Below are 24,958 nucleotides of genomic sequence, written 5' to 3' on the forward strand. Positions count from 1 at the left end.
TAATGTTTGATCTGCTGGCATTTAAAGTGAGAGAGCACAGAGCCCCGGATCAGGCTTGCATCACTTTTTTCCAAAAGCTGTATCAGTCTCAGATTGATTAATTTCATCTGATCACAGACACGACAGATTTACCATTTTTTTTTATATTTTAATTGTAAGAATGCAGACACCAGATGATTCAGTCAAGATGCAGGACCACACACTTGGCGTTTATACTAAACAATTTCAAAGAGGCGATTCAAGGGACATGGGGTCTCACAGAAACTCACGTGACTACAGAAATAAAAACAAAGATGGAGATGGACTGTCATCGTCAGATGGTTGAACTTCTGTCAGCTATAGTTTGCATCGGAAAAAAAATGGATGAAGTAATAGCTGAGTAGACGGAATCAGCATGGCGTATACATGGCTGTGCAAAATTCTACACATTCTGCACAAATATGCAACATCCGGTTGGTGACGCACCCTGGTCGGTTCGCTATCGTTGGCTATTGCAAGTCTCTGCTCAATATTCCATCGCTGTTAATTCACACGACAGGATTTCAAGTCGTGAGTAACACAATTCCAAATCAGGGAGACTCCAATCCAGTCGGTAACATTAAGCTTATGTCTGGATCATTTGGGCAGATAATCTGTTCAGATCAGCCTCGAATAGAGAACACCCCCACGATTGTTAGGTGGGGCGAATCTGACCGATTATCCAACACATTCTCATCCCAACTCATCACATACCGTCACTTTGTCACATCCCTTGGCATCACTATATTTTTGGCAAAACCACTATAGTTACCCTTGGCATCACTTTAGGTTTAGGCAACAAAACCACTATAGTTAGGTTTAGGAAATAACTACATGGTTTGGCTTAAAACTATTACATTTGTACAGTGAAAATTATACTGAACATTGTGAACACTGACACGAACAGCGGTCTCCTTGGATGAAAGCCCTGTGTTGTTGGGCTGACAGGCATCAATTCTGACTGGTGGGATGAGAGAGAAAAGGAAAGAGAGAGTGCAAGATAACTGTAGTGAAGTGAGAGAAAGAAAAGATGAGTAGAAAGTATATTGATTCAAAGGGAAGATGGCTGACAGAAAGAAATGGCAAGCTTTAACAATACTGTTCTCGTCATCACACTTCACGGACCTCATCTGCTGCAACACTGCACTAACGTTATGATACTTTCGATTTTCACACTCAGTCAAACACTTTCCACGATCTATATTTACAACCGCACTCAGGCACAGACGAGCCGAAAATTACCCATCTACGTGTCATTAATCAAGAGCTGAGATGTAAAATCTTATTCTGTTTGAAATTAATGAAAACAAGTGCCAGTTGGACGGGATAATCTCTGTATGTATTGAGAATTTTCTTAAACTTCACATTTTTTTCTTCTTACTAGTAAGTGAACTTAATTTTCTTTTTATCTGTAATTTGTTTGAAAGGTGCCACCTTCTCTTTTCTTTGTTTCTTTGTCAGCAATGAGTTATTCCCTATCTCCTTTTCGCTTTTTGCATCTTTATTCTACAAAAAGAGAGTTAATCAGTATGCAAAAAGGGACCGAAAAAGGTAAATTGAAATGTCATTTTTCATTCATCAGCACAGAGTGTGGTGATGAATGTGTCTACAAGTGTTACTGTGTCTATCAATGTTTGTGTATGTTAGCTGTGCACATTTTTTGGTGTGTGTGTGTTACTGTATCTCTTTTTCAGAACAAATTAGTGTTGACAGCAGAAGCTTGTATATGAGGCCTTTAGAGGCTTTTTCCTATTCTCTGACAAAGATTTGCATATTACAGAAATCATGTCTACAAGAAATTCAGGAAATGGAAACATGAAAAACATATGCACTTGTGTTTCAGTCAAATGAAATTACAGAATACGGGGATAAAGCTCTCCCTCAAGTGTTATATTCCTTATGGTTTATCACTAACTTACCAAGAAATTGCTTTTGCATTAATGTATTATGCCTACTGACCAATGTTTGTGTGGTAAACAACCTGAGTGGCTGCATAAATCAGTCACAAGTGACTGCTTCCAGAAAATAAAATCCTCCTCCCCAGAAAGAGACACAGAAAAAAAGGCTAATGAGAAGACTGAATGTCACACTTAATAACAGACTGATGATTGCTATTCACTTGAAATATCTGGTTAAAAATGTCAACTTTAAAAAGGCAATATTTCACTCAGTAATTTAAAGGGTAACTTCTACATCTTTCAACCTGGTTCCTATTATCCCATGTTTTTGTGTCTCAGTGACTAATGAGGTCACCAATTTCTGAAATTGGTCCAGTATTGAGGGAGAGTGCTGTAGACAGCAGCTGCTCACAGGCTGCCATGTAATCCTATTGGGGCAAGCTGGCACCATCATTTATGTCTACTAAAAGTGCTTGTTTTTGCCATGACAGCCTCTGATTGTTATTATATGTGTCTCGCTCAAGAAGAAGTCTTGTTCTGAAATCTGGCGAGATGACATGTTGCCGGAAGACCACGGTGGAATAGTGGAATACATCCACGGTGGAAATGCGAGTGCCTGCCGGGCAGTTTGTTGTGTTGGGAGTACAGAAAGTGTAACTTAGTGTTATCTAAAAGATTTTCACTAACTGGGGGAGTGACAACAGGTGAGCAGGAGGTGAGGGGAGTGCAGAACTAATGAGGTGAAAGGTGAAACTGATCAGGGCAGGGCAGGCAGACGGAAATGGGTAATGGTATTTAAAAAAATATCAAAGAAATCTAATATTTATTAGTTTAAAGCAAAATGTTGGAGCAGACGTTTAGAGATTAAACTTTGGAGATATTGATTGAAAGAGAAATAATTTGGATCTTGCCTTTCCATGTCTTTAATTTGGTCTTTCCGGATTAAACTTTACTTAGAAAAACATGATATGACATAGAATCAGTTGACATTTTTGACTCTCATTATGGCTGATGTTGCTTGGTGGTTACATGTATTGGCCTTATTGTGCCTGCACAATCATCAGATAATTGTCAATGCAGAACAACATGCTCTATAACAGAATCATGGTAAAAAAGTAGCCATACTGTACTCATGGCATGTAGGTAGGATACATCTTGAGGGGTCAGTCCTCAAAGCGCAATCTTCACCATTTAGTAATGTGTAAAGCCAGCAGAAAAGTGACATTTTCTTTGGAAATATTATATTTGAAAATCTTTCTACAAAGTACAAACAAAGGTTGAGCCTGACATAACACCTACTGTGATGCCTGTAAAATGTTGCTTTAATCTCTTTCTCTCTTCCATGCAAATTTTTACATGCGTCAATACACAGATTCACATACACATGCACAAATGGTGAGGACTCTCAGCAGAGGATGTGTGCTGCCGCAGGGAGGTTTGACGGGCAGCCACTTTTACTGAAGCCGAGGCTTTAAATCTCACAAGAGAGACAGGAAATGTGTCGAGTTAAGACGAGGTTTCGAGGTCAAGGTGTGAAATCACAGACTGGAGAGTTATTGAATACAGCTCTAAAGGGAAGGAGAGGGACAGAGGATGAAGGGGAAAAGAGAAAAATGCACAATGGCAAATCTACATGTTAGACAAGATCCATGTCTAGGCTTGATTTCATAACACTGTGATGTTTTATTTGGCTGATATGTTCATTACTTTTTTCATCAGCCTTGTCCTTTCCTGTACTTGAAGTACCTGCATGTGCACGTGGGTTAAACCTGCAGTAGGCAGAATATTTTGGCTCATTAGGGAAAAATTCCATAATAACCTTTCAGCATATTGTAATTCAAGCATTCTGAGAGAAAACTAGACTTTTGCACCTCATCATGGCTCTGTTTCCAGGTTTTAAAAAATCTAGCCCATGATGGGAGACTTTGGCCAATCACAGGACATTTTAGAGAGAAAGCGTTCCTATTGGCTGTTCATTCAACGGAGGCAGCTGTCAATCACTCCCAAACTCCGATCAAACAAGAGAGCGCTGATCAAATATGAATCAATATTCTGTTACTGTAATGCCTATTTCTCTCTTAAAATGTTTTCAGAAACATCTTGTTGTGTACTGTTTAGCTGTAATGAGAAAGTTTGCTCCAGCTGGTGGGCGGTGCTTGGTATTTCCTCAACTGATCTCAACATGGCTGCTGGGTCACAAACTTTCTCATTGTTGCGTTGTTGCAAGATCTCACACTGCATAAGGTAGTTGCACTGCAGCTGGACAATGTTTGGGTCTAGGGGACTCTCAACATGGAAATAGGTCACTAATAATGGATCTATTGTGAACATTGGTTCAGGAAGATATAGTACATTTAAATAGCATTGCCTGAGGCACAATACATTTCTGGGTTTTGTAGCCAACATATATTTTACAGAAAATATCTTAATTTGTCCAAAACCAACTATGATGGTTTTGAGACAGTTGAGACCAACTATGAGACTGTAAGTGAGGCTCATTTCATTGACAAACCTGTCCTATTGCGATCCACTGCACAATGTCTTTTTGTACTAAAAGGCACATAAAGTGAGTCTATAAAACTTTGCGGGTGTTGAGGAAGATCAAAACTTAACAATTTCAGCTACTTTTTTTACAATTGGATCCAGAACAGACACCCAGAGACTCTATGAAAAAAATAAAAACAAATTCTCCCAGCCTATTTTGGATAAAACAGGAAATGTAGGATTCAAGAGAACATATTGTGAACCAGGAGAGGATGAGGGAAGTTGAGAATCTCTCTCACTCAGTACCAGTTCTGGCCAGTTTAAACCACATGGACTAGACTGACGGGACCAGTTCATTTAACTCCGACACTGAGCATTCATGGTAACAGTGGAGTGGTTCTGAAGCCAAGTCAGACAGGTCATCCAAATACATCAGTTATACAGTAGGACAATGTGTCAATTTTCCAACATTAACAAACTGAAATTTGTATTACTGTTCCATTGTGGTGTGTTTTAATAAACCACATAATATTCAATTACGATACTTCAGGATGATATTTAAACAATAGATAGATCCATATTCATTTTGAACAATTAAAAAATGCACATACCATACATTGACTTATTAAGTCATTGCGGAAGTGCCTTAAACTTGCATTATTTCTAATGGCCAGTAGGGGGCGACTCCTCTGGTTGCAAAAAGAAGTCCAATTGTATAGAAGTCTATGAGAAAATGACCATAAAGCAGGGTATGCTTTAGGGCGTGGGTACCTTGTGATTGACAGGTTGCTACCACGGCGTTGACCGATCTAGGTGTTGTTCGCATTTTTGTCTTAGAACCTTTCAGTTCATGAAAGTTAATTTTAATATTTTGGTCGCCTAAAAAAAATGTCTTCAGTTGTTCGGTTGTACAGACTTCCTCCATCGTGTCACTTTTGGTTGCAAAAAAACAGGATGGCGATGGCCAAAATGCCGAACTCAAGGTTTCAAAACGGCAGTCCACAAATCAATGGGTGACGTCACGGTGACTACGTCCACTTCTTATACACAGTCTATGACTCTGATACAGGTACAGATCAGTATTGTATACTGAAAAGTTTGAATACTAAAAGTATCAAATAACAACATGACTAACACACTCTTATCTATATATGTTATGTTTTGTTTCAACAATAGCGTGGACACAAATGCAGACACAAGTCTTCTAAAGGTGTAACAATGATCATTTATTACACAAATATTAAAAGGTACTGTGCATAGGGCTGGGGTTCCTGGAGGTCTGAAACGTGGCAGTAATAATGTCAATACTTAAATCACGGAACGGGGGGCACGGGGAGGGGTGTCCAGGAATCCTTCCAGATGGACAGATGAATCCACTTGAGCTCCGAGAGGAGGAATGGCGTCGAAGAGTGAACAGGCAGGGTAAGTAACTAAGGAATGGATCCAGGTCAAGGAGGAGCAGCGTGTAGGAGTGAGCAGGCAGGTTGGAACCAAGTGAACAGACCTGAGCAAAGAACAAAACAAGGTGAGGCCAAAAATCCCCAAAACGAGCATAAGCAAAGTCAAGAAGCAAATTACTAAGAGAGCCTGAATATGTCTTGTACCACTGAGGGCGACGGAACGATCTGACGATGACTGGCAGGAAGACCGGAGTTGATATACTGCAGGTGTGTGTGATGGTAGGTTAATTGCTGTCAGCTGCTCCAGCTTTGCCCGCCCAGGAGAAGGAGGAGGAGGAGGAAGGTCACACCTCCCAACACACTGACAGACTAGACAAAAAGGGAAAAACACACAGGAGACAAAATACTTGTCATACAAAAAATAGCCTACAAGGCCAGTTGCAGATCAGTATTCTGGTCTCCACTAAAGCACAATATTAACTAACATATACATAACTTTATTACTTAACCTTGAGACATTGTCTTGAAGGGGTTTAAAAACGTAATTATTTCAGTTTTGCGTTCATACTGTATGTCGCATAACTGCAATTAATTAATGCATTTAATCAAAAGACCAAATGGGAAATCTATCGGGCCAGGTAGTGTTCCACAATAGGAGATCTGTATTGACACTGAACAGAGAGCCAGAGGAATGGGGGCTATGGCACACTTTTGCCCCAGGGCCCCATAGCATGATGAATGCTGCCATAGTTATTAGAGCTAATTACTCAGCAGCAGGTCTTCTCACACTCAATCAACAGACGACTAATTAATGTCAAACTGTGAAAATTCCCAGTTACTTAAAGGCTCTGTCTCTGCAGCTGTGTCTGTGTAGACAGCACACTATAAAATAACATCTTCAGTGTCCAACGAAAAAGGTAGAGTTCATATATCACCTCTGTAATATCAACAACACCACAGAAAGGCTTCAACTACCAAACAAGAAACCAATGAGCAAAGAGACAGACAGAAACAGTGACAGACAGAGAGATAGTGGGTAGGTCTGACTCACGTTAGTAGAAGCCCAATCTCTTTTCTCTCATGGAGAAACAAGAAAAACTAGCTAACTCTCCTGGTTGTTTCCTTTTAATTATGTTGTTACCTTCCTAAAGAGTGTGAGTGGCATCGCAATTCACTTTTTCTTTCTACTGATATGGCAGTGACTGCAGCTGTAGCCTATGTTTGATACTTAACTTTTAATTAACTGCACCTGGTTTCCCTTCAGTGGACTCAACTCAATGCCTGAACTGTAAGACAGTAATGCCACTTTTGACCTCACACACTGGCTACTAGCTGTTATAACCCAGCGGAGGGTGCTGATTCACTTATTTGAAAAACAGTGGGGAAGAGATCAAGAGATGGCTGTGACAACAAAATAATCAACCCCAACACATTCTCATCCCAAATTGTCACATTCTGATGCTTTGTCAGACCCCTCAGTGTCACTTTTCGGTCGTACTAAACACGTGCTTAATGTTGTGAATTAGACAAAAACACTTGCAGAGGTTTAAGCAACAGAACCACTTAGTTAGGTTTAGGAAAAAGCATCATGGATGGGCTTAAAATTACTATTATGGTGAAAATGTGACTGGACGTGGTGAACAGGTGACATAAACAAACAGCTGATCGTAAAGTGAAACTTGACGCACGGCACATGAACAGCGGTCTCCTGGATGAAAGCCCTGTGTTTGTTGGACACATCCATCTCCCCTCCCGCCCATCCTGGTGTCTATTCGCTCTTTAAACTACGTCACCACAGCACTTTCCCTGAGCATTTAATATTGACGCGGATGGGTTTACATTGTAGTTAATGGAAAGCCCGGTGCATCTCATAGCGCCTTGTGTGGCGGTATCGAATGCTGACGGCTGTGACAAAACATCTGTATTTGAGACGGTAATGAGAATGGGCTGGCAACCCTGTCTCCTACAAAATTATGTTTCCATACAACTAAATTGCGTTCTTAATTATGTCAACTTATTTTGTCGTGGACTTCTAGATACAGTTTTAAACTTGGTTAATATTGTAAATTGAAACAAAACAAACTAAAAAAAACAACACAACTACTTGGTTAGGTTTAGTAAAAAACATCATGGCTTGGCTAAATTTGATTACGAAATTTGAACAAAACACAATTAAAACCCGAGACAACTATTTTGTTAGGCAAAAAAATACTTGGTTAGGTTTAGTAAAAAAACAACAAAATTAAAATAAGAGAATGTTGACTTTTGAACAAACAGCTGTCTCCTGGGCGAAAGTCCTGTGTTTGTTGATCCATCCACCACCTCGTCCTCCTCCCTATGCGGAGCTCCGCTGACTATCATTACAAACATATTTGTAATACGTCAAAAATAAATGTAATCCGCGACAAAATACGTTTCCCTCAAAATGAATTTACAATGCGGTTTTCGTTGAATTTTGAACATAATTTTTAGGAGACAGGGCTGAAATAAGAAGCGTCTGTTACTTGACAAAGGAAATAATAAATAATAAAAGTAAAGTAAATAGTAATTTAAAAGAGAAAATTAAATCTTTTTAGACAACAGTGATCTGCCCTGAGGTAGGCTGGATTCATACAGCAATCAGCTACTCAGATGATTAAATCATGTGTTAACACTGGAACCTGCCCCATCTACACCTACTGTACTGTATTCTTGTTTCTTCTCTCCGTCATTCTCACCCTCACACACACACATTTTCTCTCCACACTTGGTTATCGAGTCACTGACCTTGTTACAGAATCGTTAATAGAAATAATAATTGCCCCCTGGTTTAATCCCAGCATTCCACTGGGATTACTAGTTTTAATTCAGCCTGCTTTTCCAATCTTTGGCTTACTAATTGGGAGATTGTGTGAAATAATGAGATATGGTATGAGCCATTATATCTTAATTATTTAACTCTCATATGGGTTAAACAGTCTGAGACTATGATAACACATACAATGGCTGTTTGTGTGTTTAATGAGATAAAGGAATCCGTAGCGCAACCAACAAAATGTCTTAATTAGTATGGTCTCCTAAGGGATTAGTCGGTGTAATTTACATTGTACTAACATGTCGTCGTAATGTCATAATTATCCACGGCAATGGAAATCAAATTGTGGGCTTGATTGAATGCTTTTGTTTTCTTCACCAAATAGAGAGGAGTATGTACACAGTGGACAGTATGTACACATATTCAGACATTTCATTATTTTTATCAACAATGTAACAACGTGCAATTTTTTGTGTTCATAATTTTAACTATGAGTCTTCAGAATATTTCACCTTCTCTATATACAAGTGATAAAAACTGAGATAGACTAACATGTTATGACACAAAATCATTTCTCATGGTGGTGTCTAAGATCATTGGACATTAATAACATTTCATGACCTGACTGTTCAGAAAACTTATCCTACAAAGGTACAAGAAGAGGATCTAATGTCTAATTTGGGAACTGTAACATAAAATTAATATAGAGGCAAGTGTGAAGACTTACCTGTACCATTCTTATGGTGCCTTTCTTCATAGGAAATGAAACATCGCTGGGTGGTGGGTAGAATAGCTCCCTGGAGAGCTGAGTTTGGATAAAATGCTATGATGAAGGTATACAGTAATTGTAGAAAACAGTGTTCATCCACCTGTGATCCGTCCCCATCTGTCTTTTTTAATACAAATTCTCCATCCTTGCACAGAAACATGTTTTAACATAATATCAACTGGATACCTTGTTTCTAACCATAATCTTAAATTAGACATGTTTAATCATTTTGTACAGATTTTCATAGTTGAAGTTTTCAGTCTCTATCACCTGGCTCAGACATCTGTTATCTGTGTTTAATTAAAATCTAACCCTGACACCATATTGATGAGGATCCAGTTCTTCCTCACAGCCAAGTCAGTCTTTCTTACATGCTGACTGACTGCAGCAATGTTGCACTGCCTATACGAATAACGAGGGAAACTATATTGTACTTAAGTTTACTCTCAAAAGTGGCATTTCAATGTCCTGAAATCCTATTGGATGGCATTAGTAAACTTTTGACAGCCCCTTTGTGTTTGGATCCTGTGCTGTGTCCGGTGCGCCCGGTGGATGCTAAAGTCAGAGCTGTTGAACATTATTCTGCTCTAACAACCAAAAAGGAGCTGATGCTTTTTTTGGCCTTGGTAGGTTACTATTGTAGTTTCTGTAGAAACTTTTCAACCATGGTTGCACCTCTGACAAAAGTGTTAAAAGGCAGGACAAAATTTGTGTGGTCCCTTCATTGCTACTTTTCCAAAAAGTTTAATTCTTATCAACTGAACTACTCCACAACAGAGAAGTAAGCGCTGGCCCTTATCTGGGCACTTCAACATTTTGAGGTGTACGTCGGTTCTGGTGGTGGTCCCTTGCTTGTGTTTACTGAACATAACCCGTTGACATTTCTGAGCTCACTGCGGTCTCCGAACCAGCGCCCAATGCGTTGGATTCTGTTTCTGCAGGGCCATACTGTAGTTTAAATATCAGACACATTAAAGGGAAAGAGAATCCCATAGCAGATGCTATTTCTCACGCCCCTGTGGGATAAAATGTTAAATGTTTTTTTTGTAAATGACTGTTAATACTGTCCAATTGATATAATTTTGTTTTGTCCTGTTTGATTTATTTTTGAACATTAAAGTTTTTTTAAATTGTTATATTCATGGGTAAATGGGTGTGTAGTGGTGGTAGGTTCTTGCCGGGGTTCTGATGGCCCCTCTGTGTTTGGATCTTCTGCTGTGTCTGTGCTTTCTTTCTCCAGGGCTGCAGACCTGATTGTAATCAGTGGCATGGGACACACCTGAGCCCGGTGCTTTGGTGTTTGGTTCCTTTTACAGCACAACTTCCATGCAGCACATTTTCACACATCCACTCCCTACACTACTGACTCTACAGATTCCTCCCATACATTTTTTTTACCCTTCTTTTTCAGTACTTTTTGGCTAATAAATCACTTCATGTGTTCAGTATACCTGTGTGTCTCCCATTGTTGTCACAGTTCTAGAGCCGGGCTGTGACAACTTATGGGGACACATGAAGTTCAGTTTACCCATCGTGGGGAGTACTACAACTTTTGAAAACAGTTGTACATTTATAATGTCTTCTGAGGCTCTGGAGGGACTTTTTAAAGACTGAGGAAAACTTTTTTTGCAGAACTACCGTCGTTACCCTGATACATTGATATACAACCCGGTATCATGCCAAAGAGTGTAATAGACCCGCTTGTCCACCAGAGGATAGCATGTCAGTGTCAGGTTTTGCCTCACCGAGACCTAAGGCCACTCACTTATTAGGTAATAGGTTAAAGGAAAACGTCATGGTTGGGCTTAAAACAAGTACGGAAACTAAGTAAAACACATACGGAAACAACGTAACGTCAGTACGGAAGACACGTGACAAACATCACGTGACAACCATCACTACAAAACGTGATAAACGTCACTAACGTAACTTACAAAACAAAACGCCAGTCTCAAACACGGGTTGAAAGTCCTGTGTTTGTTGGACCCGCCCACCATAAGTGGTCTTTCTCACTTTATATACTACGTAACTAGCTCTGACTTTGGACTTCTGTCACTACACAACACATAGAAACGTCACCTGACAAATGTCACTGCAAAACACTGCGTCTTCGTGCAGGTGTGTAATATTCACGTCTCAGTGACACAAAACGTGACACTGACACGCTTTCTTCCGGTGAACAGGCGGGTCTATTACACGCTCTGCTGTGAGACTGGGCTGTGATATACTGTGGTATAGCAGTACCCCACCTCTCCCTGTAAAACAAACCCTGTACAAATAAGACTTTAGACTGATAAGATGGGTACCGTCTTGCCTACTGCTTCTTTTAAATAAAACTAAAAGTAATAATATGTAATGGCTGCCATGGCACTAATAAAGAAGGATAGGCTGAAGGTGGAGGACTTCTAACAACTCACCCTGCTGTGTTACTTAAGTTGCAAACTCCATTCCCCCTGAATCATTTTCAATATCTTCCCTCTTCCCTCTGTATCAAAGCCAACAATGGCAGTTTAATTAGTCCCAGAGCTGGCCAACTCTCCCTATCACCATCGGCCTGTATCCTTTCCACTCTCCATCACTCTCTGTGTCTCTGTCTCTTTCTTCCCATATCTTCGTCTGCCTCATCTATCCTGTTTCAATACAATAAGCCTGTGAACTTGGCAGTCAGATCCACTTTTATGCTGATTTCATCACGCGGCCTCTCAGTCTGCTGCCACAAATCTGCTCAGAGAGGGAGAGGGCGGCTACAGAGAGACCAATGGCGAGCGCAACCTATTCCAGCACCGAGACAAATTAACTGCCATTGTTGGCTTTGATACTGAGGAGAAGGGAATTATGTTGAAAAGGATTCAGGAGGAATGGAGGCTGAAATGTGAAAAGCACGGCAGGAGAAGGAGAAGGATAGACAGCTTCTAAGGAAATGCAACTATCTATCAGCCTTGCTGGGTTTTAATCTACTTTACTATTTATTAGGATCAAAGTGGTATTTACTTCTTCTTGCAAGACATAATAACAGTGGCAGAACCTTATTAGATGTCAGAGTTAGCTCACAGTGGCATTTGCGAGTTTTAGAAAGTACAAGATGTCCTTCAACAGTGACATATTTATACAATGTATTTCCCTGTATAAGAAAAGTGTTACATTAAATTGATACAACTTTATGTGCAATATAAAAAATTTACTAATTCAGCCACAAACCCTCCACCAAACCTCCAGGCTTGGATAGAAGCACCATTAGTTTGCCATTCGACATTGGGTGGCTGGTGTAAAGGCTCAGTGTAGCAGGTAAATGGCGATTTCCATTCGGAAGGCAACACTTCGCCCCGTGACACACCAGCCATTTTGTACCCTCAATGATATGAATGGGGCAGACAAAATATTAGAAACACCTGTCAGTATAAGCTAATATAATTCAACAGTACCACAAACTGTAGCCTCCAGAATGGCCAAACAGTGGAACCTCTCTCAAATAAAACTGAACATCACATCATAACTGAGAGTGAAAGCTCAGTAGGCAGACTTAAGAATGACAACATTGTCTTTCTTCATAGATTGCTAGCTATTTTAACCTGACGCGCCAGATGGTTTAAACCATCTGAAAAGGGCAGGCACTTTCAAAAAGTATTTGGCAGGTGATTGGATGAACCACCTATCAATCAAACTCTTACCGAAGTCAATCGGGAGAAGATTGAAAACATCTTTTCCATCGAGAAAAGCCTTCAGTGTCGTTCTTTGCTCTTCTTTCAATGAAGATATACTCTCCAGTTCTGATATAACGAATGCTATTGCTCAACCCGTTCTCCCTCCTAACTCATCAGATACCGCAATTTGGTCAGTGCCTCTCGCCATCAGAAACCAACGCACTGAGGGAGCCTTTAGCGATAGTATGTGACCTATGTAAACCCACCCGCAGTGTTATTTGACGGTCGGAGCAAGTGACGTAGTATTAATAGCGTGAAAGTCTGCTGAGGGCGGGTGGTACGGGCAGTGGATCGGTCAAACAAACACAAGACTTTCAACCAGGAGCCCGGTGTTTGTGTCCTGTGTCAAACTAAAAATAACATTGACTTATTTTGTCACATCAGTCTTTAGTTACGTGACTCGTCGGTATCGACAGTCCCGTGAGTCGCTTGAGTAGTTAGTATCGTCAGCCCTGTGAGTCACTTGAGTCGCTAGTCAGTGAGGTTAATGTCAACCACGAGCGTTTCCTAACCCTACCTAAGTGGTTGTGTTGCCTAAACCTAACTTCCTCTGAAAACGGAAGTTTATTTTGAAAGGACAATATGCATGTAACGAGCATATATTGACACGTCGTCCCTGTCCGTCCAAAAGTAACGCAAGAGGAGCACCCTGTGCGATGGTCTGCGATGCCGAGGGGCACTGACCAAGCAGTGGTATTTGACGAGTTGGGAGTGAGAATGTGTATTGCAACAGCTACGCTAACCTCTTTAGGAGCTGCCATTGTTGTTTAGAACAAACAGTTGCCTTTCTGTGTCGCATCACGCACACCTAAACCATGCCTGTAGCTCTTCAATGGACGTATTACTGGAAGCTTGAGAAGATGGATTTTCGGATGATGTCGTGATATAGCGATATTGCGACAATCCAGCTGCCGGGCAAGATAATAGCTATTTACCTACATCTGTGAAAAATAGCAACATAACCATGTCCACAAAAACTAGCTATGGGTGAGATTGATGCAACTTAATTACTGGCGAACTGAGATCTGGTTTTATAAAAGCCCACTTCGATGAGAGTAGTATTGGCAGAAAACAAACTGCCCAGCAGGCAGAGACTCTGTTAGTGTTCATTTAAAGGTTTGTGTGGTTTAGAAGTCTGGCGGTAAAGGGCAAAGAGTATTGAATAACCTTGAGCTCATGGTTTCTGTAAACGTGTAGAAGACATACAGGTTTATATAACCACCTTTAAGCTTCTGGTTTCTCATCCACCTTCTGAGAAAAAAAAAGGTGCCACACCAAGTCACCTCTAAGCTTCTACATCATCCATCAAGGTTTGATGGAAAACTCTATGAGCACTGACAAAGCAACAGTTGGATCATATTTCAGAAGAAATGGAGCTCCCATATAATGTCTATTAGCAGTGGAGGTGTTCACATGTGTTTTATGGAGCAGATATGAAATCTATAGCTGTTGGAGATAAATTAGGCTTCACAGCACAGTGAGGGTTAGACAGATATGTCTAAATTCCATTAGGAAAATATACACAGATAAAACTCTAAAATGACATTGAGTCAGTTATTCATTAGGGCAGAAACCTTCTGACTATCCTATTTGCTTTTAGCAGGGATCAAGTCAGTGGTTCAATACCTGGTTGAAGGCGATATTGACTAAGTAATTATTTTTCCTCAGAGCCACCACAGTACAACTATTTTTTCTGATGTTAACTGTAACTCACTATAACCATCACTTTCAGCCCAGGAGTGTGTGAATGTGTAACCTCACTCTCCAAGGATACCTGTAATGCTGATGTCATTGATTTGATGCAGTGTGATGCCTAAACAGCCACCTAGTGATATACTGAAATTAAAGAGAACCTTTACTTGAAGTGTGACATCATGTGTAATCCTGACAGGTAAGTTTGAATTTTGGCAACACTGCTTAACCCTTAATACTCTTCATGTTCTACTAACATTGATCACTAGCTACTTTATTCTTTGTTTGTTTGTTTCCTTTTCTTTTCTTGTTTTATCCATCTCCTTCTTCCATCTGGTGTGTAGAATGCACTTGACCTGGACACCAACTGTCCAGCACACTGGTGGACTCACAAGGGCAAGGCTATTAAATTTAAACAGTATGCCAGAGACACTTGCATATTGGTCAAGATCATTTGAGTCAGAGTGTGAATAGCTCACAATAATAGCACATTTTCAACTACACAAATTCACAAAATACACTAATTTAATAAAGAGCCCTCTAGGGTGTCATTCCAGTGGGAAAAACTTGATAAAGGGCCCTCTATGGTGCCCATCCAGTGGGGATACCTTGATAATGGGACCTCTGCGGTGCCCTTCCAGTGGGAAAAATGTGATAGTGGGTCCTCTATGGTGTACTTCCAATGGAAAAATGGGATTAAGTGGCCTCTAGGGTGCTCTTCCAGGGAAAAAATGTGATAAGGGCCCTCTATGGTACCCTTCCAGCAGGAAAAACTTGATAAAGGGCCCTCTACGGTGGCCCAATGCACAACAAAGGTAAAGTGCATTCTACTGAAGTTCCCTCTAGGGTGCCCTTCTGGTTGAAAAAACTTGATGAAGGGCCCTCTAAGGAGCCTTTCCAGTGGGAAAAAAATTGATAACGGGCCCTTGATTGTTCCCTTCCAGTCCTAATGATAACACATTTTCAACTACACAAATTCAGCCAAATAATGGTCCGACCCAGACGTTGGGTATCGCCCATAGAAGCACAGAGCACTCTTCTGTGAACAGCTGTAAACATGGCTAAGAGAAAAGAAAGAGGAATGATGTTGGTGCTGTTCGGTGGAAGAGGATCCAATCTGCAACAAGTCTGGAAAGAAATAACAGCTTTCACCTGCTTTACGTCAGCTTTGAGTGAGGCTGCAGTGCCATTGTTTCCTCAACAGAATTGTTTTGTTTTTTTCAACAGCATCGAGCATTACCTCCATTTCTGCATCACTGCACCCCCCCTGTATTTCACTTGCATCTGTAGCACTTTGGTCCAGAAGATGATGGAAGTGAGTGATGATCTCCATTGTGTAACATGGCATTTCTGAGGTGGTGCCATCATGTTAATTCAAGATAAATACCGTTCCATGAATACACTCTCCATTTAGAGGTGAATGGGTTTCATCAACATTCACATAGATGGCTCTGAATGCTTGGATCCTTTTCATTTTACTTATATGAACGTATTATAAGCAATTCATGAACATTTCAAAAACAAGACCTGATATCTGTTATTATATATAATAACTGTCTTTGAAATTGGAGTCTTCTGCTACATAAGCACAGATGCAGGTTTGGTATTGTATTGACTTGCTTCTCAATGACTCTGACTATGTAGATGCAGGTTATGATAATCATATGGAGATGGTATGGAAATGAAAAATTACCCCCATTGTTACCAGAGCACCTCAGAATGCAACCCCAGCACTTTGACTATATGGAAATGAGCAAAGTGTTTCCTAACAGTGATTATCAGAGAGTAGATTGAATATAAAAAAATGCCCTCTCGCTGACCTTAATTTAACACAGTGTTTTTCTACCAGCCTTGATTTAGTTGCCGCACCGTTGCTTTTGCCTGGAGCCACTGAGAGTGAGATGTGATGACGGAACATTTGATCCCATAAATGAGTCTAAATGATGCTGTAATTTTTATGGAATACCCAACATTAGGATGACTGATTAGGTCAAATTTAGGTTGAATAAATCTACAGTGAGTACAATATTCATTAGTACTGCATTACTACCTGTGATGTGTATAGAGGGCTGGTATACTGGGATTATGAGTGAAGTGATGATTATGGATTTAAACAACAGACTGCTGCTGTATTGTTATTGATTATTGGCCTACATGTTACGATGTATTAAATATTTTTCTTTTAATGATTACCCTGATTGTCCCAACATTAAACAATGTACATATTTTTTGTAATTCTATGTTATTCACATGACAGATGACTTTCGCCCAGGAGACCACTGTTTGTGTCCCGTGTGAAACCAGAAGTGAACTTAACTTATTTGTCACATAACTTCCGTACTTAAGTAACAGCACTTCCGTAGTGATTTTATCCAAACGTTGACTTATTTGTCATGTAACTTCCGTACTTAAAGCTTCAGTAGGCAGAACATTTTTGGTATCATTGGGCAACAATTCCATAATAACCTTTCAGCATATTGTAATTCAAGTGTTCTGAGAGAAAACTAGACTTCTGCACCTCCTCATGGCTCTGTTTTCAGGCTGTAAAAAATCTAGCCCATGAAGGGAGACTTTGGCCAATCACAGGTAATTTCAGAGAGACCGTTCCTATTGGCTGTGCTCCAGCTGGTGGGCGGTGCTTGGTATTTCCTCAACTGGTCTTAACATGGCTGCCGGGTCACAAACTTTCCCATTTTACAGCTAAATAGTACACTACAAGATGTTTCTGAAAACATTTGAAGCGAGAAATAGGCATTACAGTAACAGAATATTGATTCATATTTGATCAGTGCTGCCTAGTTTGACCGTTTCAACGGAGTTCGCAAGTGATCGGCAGTTGGCTCTCATAGACGGCAGCTGGAGGCAGACACCAGCTTGGCTCTGATTGGTTGTTTTCCTCCGGTCTTTGAAATCCTGCAGATGCCATTAGGAACATCAGAGGACACAGAGTCACATGATTTGTTAATCATATTTACTCCATTTCTACTCACTGCAGCTTTAAGTAACGGCACTTCCGTAGTTATTTTAACCCAAACATTGACTGTTTGGTAACTTCCATAATTAAGTAACGCCACTTCCATAATTATTGTAACCCAAACCATAATCTTTTCCTAACCCCAACCAAGTAGTTTTATTGCCTAAACCTAACCATGTTGTTTCTGATGAAGACAGAAATTTATTTTGAAATGACTGTATACATGTAACGAGCGGAAATTGACAAATGTTGCTGGACTTTCATCACGTATTGCTGGGAATTTGTAGGACGCCGAAAAATGAGGAATTACTTTTTGAGAGATATACGATACGTTGTATAGTTGTGGCAGTTGTTACATAGTTGTTCCAACAATAGTGACAATTTTGAAATGAAAAGAATCCAGACTGGAGAAATCCAGAGTAGTTCCCCCAAAATGCAACGGGGGGATGAGACTGACGCTCAATTCTTTTTTATTCTTTTATTACGCACATTATCTTGAATTTGATGAAATATCAGTGAATGATGTGTATTGTTGTTTAATTACAGCAATTCCTTATTCACACCACAGCTTTTGTTAACTGACTGGCCCAAAGACGGCCCGCATCATTAGGGGTTGACATTTATACGCATTTCCCTTGATTCACTTCGGTGATTCAAATTTTGCATTCACTTTATTGTATGAGATTGCCAGATTGAACAATAAAACTGGTGAGTTATTTGGAGAAAACTAGGAATGTGAAATGAAGATAACGGGCAGTTTTGCACCACCTGTAACATAGTGTTTTGCACGAGATGTGTAGTGTTGGTTGCTGGAGTCCACAGGGAGTTCAAGTTTTGAGTTGTGTGAGATTCTGTGTCCATTACATCCCTACAAAGTCAGCGACCATGCTTCTGTACTCCCCATTATTAGGGTGGCAGTCGTCCGCAAATCTGGAAGCTATGCACTGCAGATCATTAAATTATAAATATTTATAAACAGGTTTGGTGTGGACAGAAGCACAGCAAGAACCTGGTACTTGTTGCACCACATGGTAAGATCAGTAGTGTGTAACTGTGCAGTGGATTAAAAATATCCTTCTAACCACAGTGAATGAATCAGGTTAGCAGTTTTAGAGTTGCCTGCTGTTCTAGAAAACTTGAAAATTGATTCCATTGCATGAATAAAATATGCGTCTCTCCTTATTAGACTTCTCTTAATCCTTTTATTCTGGCGGCCACACTGCCACACTCCTTTATCACATATATCAAATAGGAGTTAATAGAGGAAGACATCCTCACTATCTGTCTTGTTAAATTTAAACATAACACTTCATTAATTAACAACTGCATCACAGCAGGCTATGTGAGAAGGAGTTAATGTCTCATCATACCCGTGTTATGTGGGTGACTTGACTGGGCATTAACAGACTGATCAGTTCAGTGTCTGATGGCCTCCACAGTGGTGTTACTGTTGCTGATAATTGGCCTGTTCAAGCCCAAGCCAAACTTGACATAGAGAGAAAAAGACAAATGTGCGAAACATTCGAGTGATATTTTTTGTGATCTAATGATGTGATTACATTTCAACTGCAATTGGTAATTTCTTGCATCTCAAAGAATAAAATAAGAGAGTTTGAAGGAGACTTTACTCTACAGATACACTCTCACCATAGTCTCTCAAAATCCTGTGGGAAACGCTGTTTTACGTCATCCAAAGCCCCCTCACTTCAAAACTCCTTCCGGCGCCGCTGCTGGGTGCAAAACGCTGTTAGTGCTACGGTGTGCTTGATTTGGCTAATGTTACATCATTGTCTTTGGTGTGTTAGGCCTGCATATTATTATATATAAACTCGGAAAAAAAAGTTTGGAAATTTGTGTTTGGTGGATTATTTCTCTGTTGTTACAATACTAATTGGCATTGTATTTTACATGGTTGGAAAGCCTGTTTATTTACCTTCACAATGATGTCCATCTTGTAAGGATCATGCATTTGTGGGATGAGCAGCACAGCTGATTATGTGGGTAGCGCCAAAGAAAAATTTGCCAAAATGCTCTGCCAATGGTAAACAGTGTATTCTCCTGTTGGTATTGACTCTTGTTTTGAGTTGTGTGGTGGATTGGATGATTGAACTCTCATCAACTCTTATCAGTAACAAGGAACAAACAAGACATATTGGCAATTTTACACTTTATTCATTTAATACACCATCAGGAGCCTGTGAAGGTAAATAAACAGGCTTTCCTACGATGTAAAATACAATGCCAATTAGCATTGTAACAACAGAGCAATAATCCACCAAACACAAATTTTACGAGTTTATATACAGTGTATACATACTGTATATATATATATAATTTTTTTACTGCCCCATACCAAACAGCTAATACCAGCTCCCACTCCAATGGTTCATCTAAGCTGGAGAATCCACCGGCGCTCCGTGTCCTGGCCCAGTTACAAGCACTCCCCCACCCCCTCCTGAAACAGCGAGGATCCGCAGCCAGAACAAAGACCTCAGTGCTGTTGATGTTGATTCAGACCAGGGTTTGAACACAAACACACCGCCACAGCCTTTGCTGAAATCTTAAAGATGTTGTGTTTGCAAAATGAGGGTTTACAAATTGCAAAAAGTCCTTTGGAAAAGAACAGGGGGTTCAACTTGCATGCATGTAACCACTACAAGAGAGAGCCCACCTGCTGGGAACAAAGAAGAACTGGTAAAAACTTCTAATTAGAGCTGTAGTGGGGAGATATTTGGAAACTCACATTTAATTAAAACATACAGTATGTTGGGTAGTGTTTTAACTATGCCAGGATAACCCTGATGAGGACATGAACCATGAAATGACAATTTAACCCTGTCCACACTTGCATTAACATGTGTCCTGGGTGATCCGATCTGCGATTACAAGTTGACAGCTCTAAGTACGTTAGTTCACAACCGGCATTAGAATGCATCTCCCCTCTATAAACACGTACATCCTTTCCATTTGTAAAGACCAAATGTGTTGTTGTTCTGCCAGAAATTAAAAAGAAGAAGAACTCAAAACAATACAGACTGGGTCTATTCCTTGGCGTGTTCCCTCCAAAACCGAAGACCCAGACCACCTCCGAATGTGGTCTGAGCGATCGGATCGCAATGCATCTCGAGTGCATTCACACCTGTACGTAGAGCTGTCCACTAGTGATCGGATCCCCCAAGATGTTAACGTCAGGTTTGAACTGGTCCTTTGACTGCAAACCTATAACCAGACAAGATCGTCAATAGCGGATGGTTCTCCAAAACCCTCGATTATGTTCAATGCCAAATTTTGTAAAATTCTCACTTTCTGCAATATCTACAATACTATAGATAGGTTAGAGAAAGATTGTGGTTATGGTTAATAAAAAAGCTGTCAATTGCAGGTCTGTGACAGGAGGTGAACTCCAGCATGAAAGGAAGACGTGCAACACGTTCGTCCACCGCCATGACCTCTACACTCTTATTTTCTGCCTCACAACATATAAAGGACACTACTTCCAGCAGTGGCAGTGAACATTGACACTGGACAGAACTTGTGAGTTGCTGAATCATCCATTAAGGACATAGTTCTTAGAGGTGCTGGGCTGTCGACTGACATGTCAAGATGCTGCTCGAGCAACATCTTGACATGGCAGACTGGTGTGACAATGATTTCACAAAGACAGTAAAGCACAACGAGCCTAATAGAATAAAAAAACTCCACCTGCCACCACAGAATTCTCATCCCCCAAAATCAGCAAGCTGGAAAACTGGTAATGGGAATTGGCGGATGTTCTGAAACTTGTTGATTCTCCCTCTAATGAAAGTACCTCTGTCATCTTTCCTTGTTCCTTTGTGGGTGTAAAAATAGTAAATTGACAGGGGCAGGGATGGATAAAGATTAGAATGTGACAGAAACACAGATGGAGAGGCAGGCAGCGCATAAACGCTGTTTTCATCCAAGTGAAGGATGTATTACAAGGAGAGGAAAATTTGGGGAAATAAAGAGGCGCTCGCTTATCCCATTATTTGTGAGAAAGACTGAGGAGAGCAATAGACAGACTTTTTTAGCATTTATTTGTATGACCTGCTGCATTCTTTCTCTTGCTGGGTTTTAAATGAAATCATTTGGTACAAGAGTCTCTTTAATTCACATTTCCAAAACCTCATCATGTACCTGTGATTCACAGCGGCCTCCTTATTATGAGAACAAAACCACTCCAACAGACTTCAATAGGAGTCATTCAGAGTGATTCTTGCTCTCGAATAAATTTACATCTCCTTTCTCCTCAATTTCTCTTACAATCGTGGACGTCTCTCACACACACACACACACATATTACATTCATTTTCATTACTTAGAGAGCCCTTCAGTGTGTGGGGAGAGAAAAACTCTTTAAACAGCTATGGCTTTTCAAGTGTCAATCAGCTGAAATAAGAAGGAGGAGGAGGACGGATGCAAAGAGATCGGGGAGGATATAGGAAAGCTTTCTGTGTAAATCAACAGAAATTAAGGACACTGAGAGGATGAGGAGGAGAAACACAACATGATGAAGCCACAAGAGAGAGTATCCGGCGTCAGTCACAACAAGATGAAAAAGTGGAAGCGGAAGAAGATGAGTGCAGGAAAACGTGTTGAACACTCTGTCATTTAACAGTGTGAAAAGATGAATACCCTCCTGTTGTGTAAGTGTTTGGAAGAGAGGAAGGGGACGAGGAGAGAGAGAGGAATGAGGAGAAAAATGGTGGCATTAGAGGGTCTACAGCCATGCAAACTGCTCTGCGAGGCCAACCCAGTGCCACTGCCAAATCGTCAAATACCGCTCAGCGCCCCGATTGGCATCGGAAACCGACGCACAGATGCACCCTTTAGTGAAAGTATATGACAAACCAAGCTTTCAACAAACTCCAGTGTAAACCGTCCCGCGCCGTTGTTCGACAGTTGGAGCAAGTGACGTATTATTAATAGTGGTGAGAGTCCGCTCAGGGCGGTGGTCAAACAAAAACAAGACTTTCAACCAGGAGGCCGATGTTCGTATCCCATGTGACACTAAAAGTAACATTGACTTATTTTGTTACGTCAGTCTTTAGTCACGTGGCTCGTCGGTATCGTCAGTCCCGTGAGTCGCGTGAGTTGTTAGTCACTGAAGCTAACGTCAACCATGACCATTTACCTTTACTAAGTGGTTGTGTTGCCTAAACCAAACTTCCTGTGAAAACGGAAGTTTATTTTGAAAGGGCACTATGCATGTAACCAGTGTATGTTGACACGCCGTGAAAAGTAACGCAAGAGGGGTACCCCGTGGGTCGGTCTCCGATGCTGAGGGGCACTGACCAAGCGGTGGTATTTGACGAATTGTGAGTGAGATTGTTTTGGTGAGGCTGAAGCTTACTTAGGCATAGCAATGTTTTGAGCTAAATGCTACTGGTCAGCATGCTCATATGCTCGAAATAGCAATGTTACCATGCTAATGTTTAGCAGGTATGATGTTTATCATGTTGACCATCTTAGTTCTGCATGTTAACATGCCAAAATTTGCTAATTAGCACTAAACACAAAGTACAGGTATAAGGTATAATGTTTCCCATTGTCACCGTATTAGTTTTAGTTTAGTTAACTTGGCAATTAATTTGGCAATTAGCACAAAACACATAGTAACTGAAGAACTGCACAAATCAAAGTATTGGACACAGTAAAAATGTTTAAACAGAGGACGGCGCTAGATGAAAAGTAGTCTATAGTTGTCGAGAAATTTGACTCAAACTCACAAATGCCAACCTCATGGTGGCGCTAGAGGGAAAAGTCAGGGGCTCACCAAAGTTATTAGGATTCATCGTCTGGAAACAATAAATATCTAATGATGTGCCCATCCATCTTTATATGTTAGGACATTTCATTGGATAAGTGAAGAATAAGACCTGCAGGATGACCTATTTTCAAACCCCCAAAACCGGGACCCTTAAGTGGACCACACGTTCATGCAAACATACATGTATGCACTTATGCACACACCATAAGCATTTTCATCAGGATGGGAGGCAATTATTTCAGCACCATGGACAGCACTTCAGCAGATGAAAATATTAGGTTTTGTCTCCCAAAATCCTCCAAAACATCGACAGATGGATGAGGCATTTTGCTCGGTTGTTGCACTGATTGCCCTTACAGATGCCCTGTACTTAAACCCAGCAATCATAGGTCTGATTGACATGACACCCCAGTATACTTATACAAGTTACACTGATTGATCTAATGACAGTATCATCAAAGCTGATAATATATCTTGTCAACGGTTAGTACAAAGTAGCCTATACATGCTCCATTTGTAGGGCATGACACGTTTCCTGTTGCCTTTTTTTCCACACTTTCCCCTTCTCAGCACTCGATACAAGCTGTGTGTGTGAAGGTTCGGTAGTGATATACATCAGCTCTGCTCAAAACGCTGACACCTTTCAATCAGTCAGATAACAAGCACCAGGCAGAACACCGGAGTCGTGTGCACCACCAGCTGATCGGCCCACCGTCTTGACAGCTCATCAGCTGATCAATCATCTGACCTTTAAGATCATCAATCACACTCAAAACAGCTCAATGAAGTGCCCTTTATAATCTGACAGCTCACACTCCTCACCACCTGTACACAAGATGCTGCCGGAGCCGTTTCTCAATATCTTGTTTTAATTTTTTTATTGAATGATATATCTTTCTTCCTGTGTGCCGGTTGAACTTATTTGGGGAATCATCTTTTCCACCTAATTCGTCTGTATGTCCATGCAATATATCGTCCGACATCCTTTACATTTTCAAAGTCAATATTCCACTACAACATGAAGATTATGCTTGAGCGCAATGAGCTATGGGGGTTTAAATACTATAAATGCACCCATTTAACATTAATATTCAGCACTTCACTGCAGTTGACGCAACACAGGCTGTCATTGGCATGTACGATTAAACTGCAGAGGTCAATAAGAAAAGCAATCAATTTTAAGGAACTTATGGAAATTAAACCTTTAAGGAGGTTTCTGCTTTATCCCCTGCTTATGGAATATCAGTGGAATAGTGGAAGTTCTTAATGAAGCGGGATTCTCTGGAGAAAATCTGTGTTCAGGAAGGAAATGAGTTATGCTCTCGCTCCTCAAGCAGCAGTTATTAGAGCGGTCTATAGCGAGGAAATTAACCTCTAACTTCCCAGGGGAGTCATTCTTGTATTAGATGTGAATTTGTTTAACCTTCTCTAGCCATGTGG

The sequence above is a fragment of the Sebastes fasciatus genome, chromosome 15, assembly GCF_043250625.1.
Source record: "Sebastes fasciatus isolate fSebFas1 chromosome 15, fSebFas1.pri, whole genome shotgun sequence".
Classification (NCBI taxonomy): domain Eukaryota; kingdom Metazoa; phylum Chordata; class Actinopteri; order Perciformes; family Sebastidae; genus Sebastes; species Sebastes fasciatus.